Source organism: Sitophilus oryzae, unplaced genomic scaffold, assembly GCF_002938485.1.
Source record: "Sitophilus oryzae breed Bouriz unplaced genomic scaffold, Soryzae_2.0 scaffold_1620_pilon_pilon, whole genome shotgun sequence".
Taxonomy (NCBI): Eukaryota; Metazoa; Arthropoda; class Insecta; order Coleoptera; family Curculionidae; genus Sitophilus; species Sitophilus oryzae.
The window spans coordinates 4688098-4701854 of record NW_022146304.1 but is presented as its reverse complement, the minus strand read 5'-3'; the positions used below and the strand labels follow the sequence as shown (position 1 = coordinate 4701854).

At 32.1% G+C, this 13757-nt stretch overlaps 1 protein-coding gene and 3 non-coding genes across 6 annotated transcripts in view; 3 read left to right on the top strand and 1 right to left on the bottom strand.

The window, feature by feature from the left end:
• The window catches only part of LOC115880166 (protein sidekick), a 709828-nt gene that overhangs the window by 465714 nt on the left and 230357 nt on the right, over nt 1-13757 (bottom strand). The gene's annotated exons all lie outside the window — the stretch shown is intronic.
• Trnaq-uug lies at nt 1330-1401 on the top strand. Its single transcript has one exon. It is a non-coding gene; the product is annotated as a tRNA-Gln (tRNA).
• Trnaq-cug lies at nt 1759-1830 on the top strand. The gene has a single exon. It is a non-coding gene; the product is annotated as a tRNA-Gln (tRNA).
• Trnaq-uug lies at nt 2188-2259 on the top strand. Its single transcript has one exon. It is a non-coding gene; the product is annotated as a tRNA-Gln (tRNA).

The window sequence follows — 13757 nt, the reverse complement described above, 5'->3', positions numbered from 1 at the left end:
ACGATCTAGGGCACTCTCCACTGACTCCCTTATCAAAGGCCAATGCAGAGAAATTCCTGTTACCACTTTACAAGGTATGGATTTTTTAGGGGTTTCGTTAAGTCCAACTTCGATTTATTCATTATTACAACGTTTGTAATTTTCTTCATAGGTGGGCAAAGACGTATCCAGCGGGGATAAAGCCAGACATCGGCTTTTCGGTGTTGTGAAAAGGCCTGAAGCCTTAACGCCAACAAGCGATGTCTTGGAACTACACCTCCTAAGATGTCATTACCATGTAAAGACTTAGTAAAACCAGTTGCTTTTTGGCACTGAGAATTTATAAATCTTTTTAGGTGAACGTGTGGGAAAATGCCCATCATGCCCGACCGATGGTGCTAGATCCTGAGTCATATGGGTGGAGGCTTCACCAAGAAACGTACATTCCAATTCTTATGACTCTTGATCCCGTCCCTAAAGTTTGCACGGATATTCTCATCTGTAACTGTGTATCCCAATGCCTGACAACAATGTGCACATGCAAAAAGAACGGGTTGAATTGCACCAAGTTGTCTCACAGTACTAAACAATGTTTGAACCTTGCATAAGCCAAACATAATATGTTTTAATATTAAACAATATTTGATCTCTAAAATATTCGTTTTCTCAATTTAGTAGCTTAAGTCCCAGCAAAAAAAATTCAGTGGCCATCTTGGGCGCCATCTTGAAACCTATGCTTTCCAAACTTAAGATGAGTAAATTCTAAGAATTGCAGACGTTTAAATCACTATTTTTAGTTAACGGACAATGGAGATATACAAAAATATAGTGTTTAGCCGCCGTCTCGGATTCTGGACTTCCGGTCAAAATTTCGCTTTGACAACAGGCAGATTCGTATTCAGCGAGGTCTAATTACCCTAATAACTTTGTTTTCCCAATTGTTACATAAAATGCTTCCTGCAATGTAGTTTTTTGAAAATATTCCTGCTCTATAGGTTAAACATAATATGGTCTACTGAATTTTATTTTTGATTTCTTATTTCACCGGTTCCATGGTGTAATGGTTGGAATCCAGCGATCCGAGTCCTGGAATCCAGCGATCCGAGTTCAAATCTCGGTGGAACCTGAACTTTTTTTTATTTTTTTATTCTCATACCACATATCAGAAGAATCGTTTCTCTTTAGAAAATTAGACATTTATTTTTTGAAAATTGAATACAATGTGACGTTTAAGAACGAAAAATATATAATTTAAAAGTTTATAGTCATGCTCGGCCATCAAAATAAAAAGAGAGGGTAAATATCAAACATATGGTCAACTGAATTTTATTTTTGTTTTCTTCTTGCATCGGTTCCATGGTGTAATGGTTAGCACTCTGGACTTTGAATCCAGCGATCCGAGTTCAAATCTCGGTGGAACCTAAAGTTTTTTTTACTTTATCAAAATAAACGATGCTCTAAAATTTTACTGAATTATTATTTGAACTAACCAGCATATTGTGACATTTTAGAAAAAAATATTTCATCTAAAAGTTTGAAGCTCCGCAATCAAAATAAAAAGTCAGGATTCAGAGTAAATGTCAAACATTATACCGTGTGATCGAAAAAAAAACGGCGTCCAGTTGGCTTGGATAAGACTATCGATAACACTCTCCGTATAACTTTACATATAAAATGACAGCGATCTTCATTTCATAGCCGGTCATTCTCACGCCGGTTTTTTTTTCGATCATACGGTATATGGTCAACTGAATTTTATTTTTGTTTTCTTATTACATCGGTTCCATGGTGTAATGGTTAGCACTCTGGACTCTGAATCCAGCGATCCGAGTTCAAATCTCGGTGGAACCTAAAGTTTTTTATTTTTTTTTACTTTATCAAAATAAACGATCCTCTGAAATTTTACTGAATTATTATTTAAAATAACCAGCATATTGTGACATTTTAGAAAAAAATATTTCATCTAAAAGTTTTAAGTTATGCTCCGCAATCAAAATAAAAAGTCAGGATTCAGAGTAAATGTCAAACATTATATCGTGTGATCGAAAAAAAAAACAGCGTCCAGTTGGCTTGTATATGACGATCGATAACATTCTCCATATAAAATGACAGCGATCTTCATTTCATAGATGTTCATTCTCACGCCGGTTTTTTTTTGATCATACGGTATATGGTCAACTGAATTTTATTTTTGTTTCTTATTACATCGGTTCCATGGTGTAATGGTTAGCACTCTGGACTTTGAATCCAGTGATCCGAGTTCAAATCTCGGTGGAACGTGAACTTTTTTTATTTTTTTATTTCATTCGCCAAGATAAACGATGCTCTAAAATTCTACTGAAATATCTTTTGAAATAACCTCATTTAAACAAATTCGATATAAAATTATGATTATTACAATATCGAAAAAGAAAAAAAAGCGAAACAAAACTGTGACTGTGAAAACGAATACGATTTGTACGCAGAATTTTAGCAAACAGCTGACCTGCAAATATTTTATTCCATTTACAAATCAGAGCAATAGGCCAACTTTTCGAAAGAAATGAACGTTTTTTTAAATTTCCCGAAATTTTAAATTTTGACAATATTTATTCTGAGGGTAAAAAAAGAAACGATGATATCTTGCCTGAGAGGGGTAATTACCCCCATTATCCGTCCGGTATATGCGCCCCTGTATACCACCCACTGTTTTATGACCATTCTTGTAACTTCTTTTTAAATAACCAGTACAATAACATAACTTTTTATAGATAAAAATAATAATCAATACAAAATTAGTACAAAATCGTCGACAGACATTATTTTATACCCAAAATCCCATTCAGCTCAAAAAATCATATTTAGGAGCCAATCTGTAGAAATACTTGCTTCCCATTAAATAAAAATTTGAAATTTAATTTACTTAATTCAAAGTCAGTGATATATACAGGGTGGCGCCTCTCATACGCCGCGGAGGCTCCAATGTGAACGACAGTTTGTATTGAAATGAAATTTTGTGAGCATATATAGGTTAATTCAGGGCACTTTTTAAAAATATAGAGAATTCTACAGGGTGTCCCCAAAAAAGTTGCATATCAAAGTTGTGTTTGTTGTAATGGAACACCCTATATATTAATTGATTTTCGGATTCTAGGAGAAAAATAAAGGTGAGTTTTATAAGAGAAGTATATGACTAAAATGTAAGGTTTTTGACATATTTAACATTTTCTAGAAATAAAGAACAACTTATAAATTACAATAAAAGCTACCTAAATTGGAATTTACCCGGTGTAGCGTAATATGTAGTTAAAATAACTATTCTACTTTAAATCAAATTAAAACTTGATCCAAAAAGTTATACAGTGTGAGACAAACTTAATATTGAACATTGGTCACCTTTTTAAAAGCATGTTACTCTCTTATTTTAAATGGAACACCCAGTATATTATTCCGATATTTAATGGAGAATTCCTGTCTCTTCAAAATACTATCAAGGCTGCCTACCCCTCAAACAAAGATTTTCCTAGATATTTTCATTTACATGATTTGATCTGAGTAGATCTTTATTATTTGATAAAACCTAGGTGGCTGTGATATGTCTGACGTGACTTCAACATAGCTGTCTAATTAGTTCAACTTTAATAACTAGTTATAATTTTTTGTCAGTTAAAACAAAAAAAAATTCTCAGGAATTTGCCGAAAATGCAAACTTATCCTACATCAGAAAGAATTTATATGATTCTATTAATTGGTGAATGCAGTGTGCATTCACCAATTAATATAATAGTTAAATGCTCCTGATTTTATCTAGTCTGGGTTTTTTTATGGGGATATGTTAAAGACAGTGTTTAAAAAACTCCACCAATTAGTGTTGACAGCATGAGATAAATTATTGTAGCTGCTTTTTCAGGTAGAACTCCACATAATGCCTTTTAAAATGAAAAGATAATCATTTTATGCAGTTAACAGGAAAGGAAGCATTTTAAGCATTTGATTTCATCCAGCTAATTTTTGTCGCATAATTATAGGTCTATATCTAGTTCTAATTCTGTAATAATTAATATATGTTTTAAACGTATATTTTTTTATTACCCTTGAGTATTTTACTCCACATCTTTAATTTTTGTTAAATTAATAAAAGGTATATCACACAGCCACCTAGATTTTTTGAAATAATAAAGATTTACTGACGCAAAATCATAAAAATTAAAATATCTGGGAAAATATTTGTCTGAGAGGTAGGCAACCTTAATAATATTTTAAAGATATATAAATTCCCCATTGAACACCGGAAAAATATACTGTGTGTTCCATTTAAAATAAAGGAGTAACTTGCTTTTAAAAGTACTAATGTTCCATCTTAATTTTGTCTCACCCTGTATAAATTTTCGGGTTAAATTTCAATTTGGTTTAACATACAATGGTTACTGTAATTAAATATCAGGCTATACAAGGTCAACTAAAGTTTAGGTAGCTGTTATCGAAATTTAAAATTTACTCTTTATTTTCACAAAATGTGAAATATGTCAAAATCCTTAGATTTTAGGTATATGCTTCTTTAATAAAACTCACCTTTATTTTTTTCCTAGAATCCGAAAATCAATTAATATATAAGGTGTTCGATTAGAAAAAACACAACTTTGATGTGTAACTTTTTTGGGGATACCCTGTATAATTCTATATATTTTTATAAAATGCTTTCAGTTAACCTACATATGCTGCCAAAATTTCATTTCGATATAAACCACTGTTCTCCTTGGAGCTTCCGCGGCGTATGAGAGGCGCCACCACTAAGACAAATTTTTTTACGTTATATTACAAAGCTAAAATTATATATTAAGACAAATTGTTATGAAAACTTATTTTAGCCCTATTTAACTCAAAAATAATACTTAGGGGACAATTTGTAACAATACATACCAACTTTCTTTAAAGTAAAAATTTAATTTACTTACTTAATTTAAATAGTAATTTTTGCGATATATTTCAGCAACTAAAATGATAAATAAATGAATATTAACTATTATAAAGTGCCTTTATTAATTTCGATAAAATTTTGCTTTGATTTTTTGTATTTATTTAACGATAAAAATGGAAATGCTGCCGTGGTATTGTTTGTTATAATAAAACATAAATGCAGCTTTCAAGCGCATTAGAGCCACTCGCGCTTGTTCGCTACCAATCAAGGAACAGAGTAATTAATAAAATGTATTGTTTACAAATCCTTCCGTTTTAGTTACAATTCAACTGAATGGCAAAATTTATTGCATCCATCGAGTGAAAAAAATCTACATTCAGGTAGCATTTGTCATAAAAAAGAGTAAAAACGAAATACAGACCGCAAATTTAACGAGGAAAAAAAATCAACGAAGTAGTTTCGATTTAAAGCACCTGATCTGTCTTGTTTTATTTTTTTACTGTCATTCTTGATTTATTAATTTGTTTTTGCAAATGCAGTATAAAAAAATATTTATTCTTACATATTTTTTTAATGTTTTATTTGTTTTTCGATAATATTAAATCTATACTCACCGAAAACCTATCTTTTTCTTCTCAATACTAAGGAGTCGTCCTTTGCCGGAAAACACTGCGACATGTGAGGCCTCCTCTTTCTATATCTGCACCCATTCTCCTATCCCTGTACCCTGCACCGATTTGTGCAGGACCTTGACAGGATGGGAGCATAGTTCCTCCGGTTCCAGCCTTGCTTTCCCAAATAGAAAGTGTCGCTTGCGATCCAGATATTGTGCTCAGCTGTTGTTTTTGCGTTTGGATTAGAGGTGGGAATTCTAGTGCCTTGAAAGGAACTAGTTCCTTAGTTCTAGTTCCTCCAGAGGAATAGTTCCTTGAACTAGGTCTTTAGTTCACAATAGTTCCCGACTAACACTGACACCCCCCTTGCTTGCTAATGCGTTTCGTTGTCAGTCAGAACTATTCACAGTATGATCTGTGAATAGTTTTATAATGTACGGAAATATAACGAGACGTGTAATTGTGAATGTTAAAAACATATAGGTGAGTTTACAGCAGATAAAAAAATTAAAAAAAAACCTCAAATCAGAATTTAAAAAACTATATCACAAATCAATTGGAGCAAATATAAAAAATTTACGAAAAATTGCATTTTTCCTCACTTCAAGCTTTTTGTTTTTGTCTAAAAATTCAGAACATCTACTTCGTTTTATAAGATATTTCTTAATTTTAGGGACCTAAAGTGAAACATTCCTATAAAATATTTAAAAAACAAACTAAAAACCAAAAACAGTATCCACGACAATTTTCTGTGGTAATTAGGCCGCGCCGGCTGTGGCAATAGACAAGGCCGAATCCATCGTCGTCGCCTTGTATTATATCTCGGATCTCCCGACTGAATAGATTCCCGTGAAGTAGTCTTTTAATAGTTCCTCTATGTCCGGATCCGGTTATATACGGCTGGCACTCCCCATGCCTGCCTAGCATCAATCGCGCTGGCTGATCCATACGTAAACTAGTCTTTTATTTAGTTCCTCTAGTTCCTTTAGGTCCGGATCCGATAACATACGGCATACGCCTGGCACTCCCCACTCCTGCCTACCATCGGGCTACGCGCGCTAGCCGATCCGTCGCCGTCGCATATTATTCTATATCGGACACAGTCTCGATCCCGGAATAGGTCCTGAGGAACTAGTCCTTTGAGAAACCAGGAATTAGTTCCTTTCATTCCGGGGTCGGAATAGTTCATTGGAACTAGTTCGTTCACGAACTACACACCTCTAGTTTGGATGTATGGATGGATGTATACCTTTTTTGTTACTCTTTCACGCAAAAACTACTGAATGGATTTTAATGAAACTTCACAATAATATAGGTTATACATCAGAATAACCGACAAAAAGACAAATACCATAAGAGCAATGAAATATCACGCGGTTCGCATTTTCGCCGATCCTAATGAGTTCAGTAATGAGGCGAATTTGATTGGTTAAAAATTTAGCGCCATATTTTAAATATGGTCAGTTTAAAAACGATAATAGTAGATTTTTGAATTTTGTAGGAAAATTAAAATTAGATAATATTGTAAATTCTATTTTAATAAAACGAACCGCTTTTAAACTACAGGGTGTTTTTAAAAGGGACTACGCGTCACCTAATAAAATAGGGGAGCTAATTTATTAAAAAGGGAACTATTAATTAAATTTCAATCCAGAGTGCCATGGCTGCGTTAAAAACACAAATTTTTAATCAAGGAGCCTTGGAAAAATAGATTTGATCGTCTAATGTATTTCGTGTCTTGTCCTGGCCGATTCTGAATAGAATGACATATCATAATATGTCAACTTTTGACATTCTCGCTTAAAAAATAATCGTATTTTAAATTTCAATCTAGAGTGCCATGGCTGTGTTAAAAACACTAATTTTTAATCAAGGAGCCTTGGAAAAATAGATTTGATCGTCTAATGTATTTCGTGTCTTGTTCAGGCCGATTAAAAGATGCCCAAATCGTATTTTTAATCATATCTCAATTTTTTCAAATGGAACGAGGGTAGCTCGTTAGCATATTTGGAAAATGCATTTTTTACGAATAATCTGGTACCATATGTTACAGCATGTTACAATTTCAAATCATATGCGAAAACGTCAAAAGTTGATATGATAACAAAGTAAAAGATACCGAGTGTGCCGTTTAAAAATCAAAAATTGTAGTCACTTCCGATGAAACAGGAAGTAACCGAAAACAATTGAATACATCAATCGATCTTAATTTAGGTCATATACTAACATACCAAATCTCGTTTTTTTTTATCTGAAAAAATAAAAAAATTATAGGGGGTAAGCCACTTTTGAGACGCACCCGGTATAGATTTGTCTCTGTCCTAGCTCTTAGAAATTGTTGCATTTTTCGACTTCCCTCGTATCTCGGTTATATTACAATTTTTTTTCTCAATTTTACAATCTAGAGTTTTTCAAGTAGAATCCAGTGGCGTAACTCTTTTTTCGCTGGGAGCTGTAATTTTCGAAATATAACTGAATGATGTATTCTATAATCTCTAGAAATCCCATAAAACTCCAAAATAGAAACTTCTGTATAGTTTGCAACGCTATTACTAAAATATTATAAAAATGCCTTTATTGAACCATGTATATCCGCCATACTAATAAAGCAAAACACCGGCTTTAGCGACAAAATCCATCACGGCCTAAGCTCAGCCCGAGCGTCGAAATCAATCCATCAATTACCGAGCAATAAAAAGCGGACCGCCGACAAAAAAGGGTTTTAATTTACCGCTAGATTTCCATCGGGGCCCTTTTTTCCGCCGATACGAAGAAATAAACCAATCAATGAAGGTAATACAGTTTTCTATTCGAGCGACGCTGACCGCTTGCCGGACAATAAAAAAAGATAATACGGGAGATAAAAGGCTTAATGAACCGTTGTCCAAAGCAGAGAGACAATGTACAATTTTCAGTACATTATTGATTAAATATAGCCGTGGTACTAGTGATGACGCTTTGGAACAGGATCTGTTATTTTCGAAACAGGTTTGTTTTGGAACTGGCTTGGAACAGGTTTATGTGCTATCCTATACCAGTTCCAGTTCCAACTGTTCCAGCTGTTTCAAAACACTGCAACTTAAATTAAATATTTAAAGAAATAAATTCTTGGAATTGTTTAAATTATGTTATCTACTATATTTGTGATACTAGATTCTTAATAGTGTATTTTTCAAAATTAGATAATTATATATTATATTGCATTTGGCAACATCGCCAGTACGTTTTTTTGATGGTAAGAAATTCTCTTCGCCTATTCCGTTTACATTAAAAAAACTCTGCGTAAAAAATGTATACCTACCGACAAAGGAACCGCTTGTTTTTATTATCTAGAAATGTAAGTTGTTTTTATTTTATATATGTACATATTTTACTATTTTACATATATAAAATAGTAAATGTTAGATATTCTTTTCTTTCTGTATTTTTAAATATTGATTTCCTATTTAAAATTTATAATAAAAATTTAATTGCATTTTAAATAAATATATCAAATATCGGCAACGCTGCGAAAACCGTCACCCTGGTTTTTTTACGTCTATGCACTATATTAGTGCACTCGCACTCAATCTCGATAATATAACGCCAAGCGACCGCGTTGCTAAAGCGATATACTACCTCGTTTCTAAACTGAAACTAGTTCTTTTTACTTAAGTGTTCCAAGTCCCAAACTGTTCCAAGTCCCAAACAGTTCCAAGTCCCTAACAGTTTGAGACTTGGAACAGTTTGCGACCTGGAACAGTTTAGGGCTTGGAACAGTTAGAGACTTGGAACTGTTTGAGACTTGGAACAGTTTGCGACCTGGAACCGTTTAGAGCTTGGAACAGTTAGGAACTTGGAACTGTTTGAAACAGTTAAGTAAAAAGAACTGGTTTGTGTTGATAATCGAGGTCGTATATCGGTTTCGCTAGTCTAGCCAAAGTCTAGCGGACGCGACCGTTCAGGTGCTATCTGTTATCGGGATACAAGGGCGTAAAAAACAAGTGTGGCCGTTGCCGTTATTTAAAATATTTAATTAAAACTCAACTAAATCCTTATTATAAATTTTAAATTTATAATATTATTTTTTTAAATATTTTATTTTTTTAATGTAAACAGAAACAGAATAGGTAAGGAACATTTTTTATTATAAAAAAAATGCTGGCGATGTTGCCAAATGCAATATAATTATCGCATTATAGTTTTTTTTTGAAAAATACAGTGTAAGAACAGTCGGTTATTGTTTTGTATTATAAATATAGTAGATATTAAAAGAACATAAACTCTTCCAAGAATTTACTTTTTAAGTATATCACAAAATTACAAATCTAAATTTATTCATTAGTGCTTATACAGGGTAGGTCTTAAATAAGTGCACATACTTTTAGGGGTTGAATATTTCGATTCTCATGAGTTTTTTTCGGGAAAACATGTTTTTGAAAAGTTTATGTTTTTCGAAAATTTGATAGTTTTTTTTTAATTTTTAGTTAAAAAACATTATATTTTGGTAATATAGCAACATAGATAAATTAAATTTAGAGAAAACAGAACAAAATCCCCAGTAGTTCTCATTATTTAAGCAAAAAATATTCTTTTATATAAATTTAAAAAAAAATAGCAACCGAATCAGAATGACGCAAGTACGGTATTAGTTTTGGAGCAGTTTGGAACTGGAACAGGTTTCTTGGAACAGGTATCTTTTGCAACTGGAACAGCTTGTACCTGTTATTAAAAAATCGTTGTTCCGGCCATGACTGCGTGGTACCAATATGAACAAGAAAGAAATAGTGAGGGAAATGTATAAAAAAGAAGAAAAAGATTAAACGGCTCAGCCCTCAACAACTCGTAACCGTATACACCAGTGTACACCAGTGCGGACACGCACACTCACACGCTCACAGAACCACACCTACACTAGTTTAAGGGTATAAGGGCTAAGGGTATTGCGGCGGGTTGCTGTTGGCTACCTCCGCGGCTGTTCTGGACGAAGCCCGCAATCCTGGGCGACTCTGGTTCTTGGCTGCAAATTGGGGCCGTTTGCTCCTTTTATTTTCCATCATTTATTTTCGTTTCTTCATCAAAATTTTTTTTCCCATCTCCTGGGTTGCACACGGTGCCTCGTTGCATCGTTTGCTTCCTGTTGTTTTTTTGTGTTTTGGGATCGGTTTCATCGCTTCCTATTTCCTTACCGTACTGATGAAGCCTGAAGGCAGTTACATCAGTGTACACTAGCTGAGCCGTTTAATCTTTTTCTTCTTTTTTATACATTTCCCTCATTATTTCTTTCTTGTTACTAATTCTTTATATATTTATAATTAAATTTATTTTTGTTTCCTAAAATATTTTGATTAAAAGTAAAAATATAAAAGTGGGCAACGCTGTGAGGATCAATCTTAATCACGTGACTAAAAGTTTATTTGGTATGAACTATATTTTTTTACCTCATTGTAATTTTATTATCTTATATTATTCACTAAATTTTACCAAAAAAAGTTACAGGTGAATTTAACCTTTGAGGTATCGTAGTTTTTGGTGTGTTAGTCCTTATATATGTATTTTAAAGACGTTAAGTTGTTTAGACGGTTAAAAATTAAGTTAAAGCATTTTATGTTTTTAAATTTTTTAGTGTGGATATGGATCAGTAAAATATAAACGAAAAACTATTGAAAAACTTACATGATCTACCAAAAATCTGAACTAGGAATATTGTACTAACCTGGAACAAAAAAAAATAAATTCATATTAATATATAGATAAAAATATTATCGTATTTAAATAAAATCAATCTATTAGATCACTTTGACGACATCTGCTCAAATTAATATTCAAATTTTTACCAAATATATTTTTAAAATAAAATATATCTAATTTTCCTGTCCTTTTAAGGATATATTTAAGGACATAAATCGTTTTAAGTTTGCGTGCTGAAACTTTTTCTAAATAAAACTGACAACAAAACTAATTTGTGTTAGTTACAGTCAAATAATTTGCTTTAATATTGACTGTTCTAAGACAATCAACTTTTTGTTGTTTGAGCGTGATTTCCTAATGTCTAAAAGAAACGAACAAGAAAAAAAAACAATCCAATTAAAATATTTTTATTTAAACTTTGCTTGTAGAGAAATAAAATATAAAATTAAATAGTAAAAAGCTTTTATCTAAGAAATAAGGACTTTCCTACACTAATTAGGAATACTAAGTTTACTTTTATTTAAAAGGTGAAAAAGTAACAAAACTTTAGTATCTTTACTTTTGAGTCATTGTCGTTATTGAAAAATATGAATTTTATTTAATGAACTAGGTTCATTAAAACTTTTTTATGTTCTAGTCCCCAAAATATTTATACTTGTTGGATTTGGCTCAAATAAACCTCTAGAATACAGAGAATAGGATAATCTAGTAATAAATCTATCTATAAATAAAAAAATCTCGGAAAAGCTTATTACTTTTAACGGTTACGGTTATATTTTTTAGTTAAAACATTTCAAAAGTGTATTGATGTCTATAAAATGCGACCAAAAATGTTTAAAATAACAAGTAATTATGCTTTTCCGATGAGAAAACTTAGAAAACAACTTTCAAATTAGATTGATCATACATCTTGATCGTAAGGTACTAATTTGTATATACAGGGTGTTTCAAAAACATGTGTCATCTTTCGTTTTTGGTACGTAAAATTTAAGATGAAAACGTACTATGAATTTATACTAAAAAATAAAATATATAGGTACTATCGGAAACTAAAAAATACGTTATACTCGTATCATTAGAGTTAATTCGCGTTCATACCCTATATAATCCCGTTTTTATCATTTTCTGTAGTTATTATAGAGTAGTTGTTTTCTGCAGTGTGTAATTTTCAATAATTGATGGTTGTGATATATTCTAAAAGTCAATCAACGATAAAATAATCCTGAACCAGAGCAAGTATTACTGCGAAATAAAAAATTATGAATGAATTTAAATGTTACCATAACGTAAACTTAAAATATACAATAAGACTTTGAAAATCCATGACAGTAATCGTATACGGTGTGAATCATTCAGGTATGCATCGAGTTTCCGAAAAACAAAACACGAACCAGGACGATCAGGCTCAGAGTAATGTTGTGAACATACATTTAATATGGTTATATGTATATGTATATTCGACAAATTGTATAAAATATTATTTTTACCCTTATTCTACGGCTATGCCTAAAGAATTTAAGGTACGAAAAATACCATCAACATTATTATTCTTCTCAGAAAGATGGGTGATGCAAATAAACAGAACCATTAATCTTCGTGTAACGCCAAGTTCTGTACAGAGCTTAGGTGAATGTAGTTCAGCTAAGATAGAGTGTACGATTGGTTTCTAATACCTGTAGTTTCCTTATAATGTCCGTTTTTTAAGTGTCCAGGTTTCGCATGCATAGGTCATGACTCATGAGATTCCGCGGGATCAAAGTTGCGGGATTTACCGTGCGGGATCTGCGGGATTTACTACTGGGTAACCGAATACTTAAATCCCCTTACGCCTTGGCCATTAAAAATAAACACGTTACTTGTTAGATTTCTTTCTGGCGTATGTGCGTAAGTGAAGAAAAGTGTTTAAGTAGTACTTGTGGACAATTTCGTCAAATAAACTGCCGGACATAATTATCGGGACAAGCAAAATTTTAAGGTAAATTTAAAGTTGAATATCTCTTGAACTAAAAAAGATTTTGGGATGTGGTTGGGACCAGGTTTTAAATGCATCTATTGTGACTAAGATGCTATGTGGTTTTCGAAAATATATTTAGCGAATTATCGTATACGGGGTGTTTTACAAGAGTGTGAAAATTTGGTTAAGAATCTTTTTTACCGCAAATTTACAATTCTTAAAAAATCGAAATTTTTACCAAGTACGACAGTACGACTAATCTGTATTGAAATTAGAAAAAACAATTTGATCGGTTTTTTAATTTTTTTTGTCTTAAGGAAAATATGACGTTTTTTCGAAAAATATGCATTTTTAGTCATACGTATGGTCCTAAATGGTACAAAAAGCTTTGTACATTCTACATATGCCAAAAAATTATTGATAGAGAGTGTATCTAAAAGCAGATAACTAACGCGTTAAATTAAATTAACTAACACTAAGTTAAAAAAAACTTCAACATCAGAATAATATTTTTATTTATAAAATAAGTAGATAAATTATAATAAATAAGTTTATTTAATATTAATTCTAATTCTTTGAACACCAGTCCAATTTCTTTATACATCAGTCCAAATTTCTGTACAGCTAGTTTAAGATACACGCT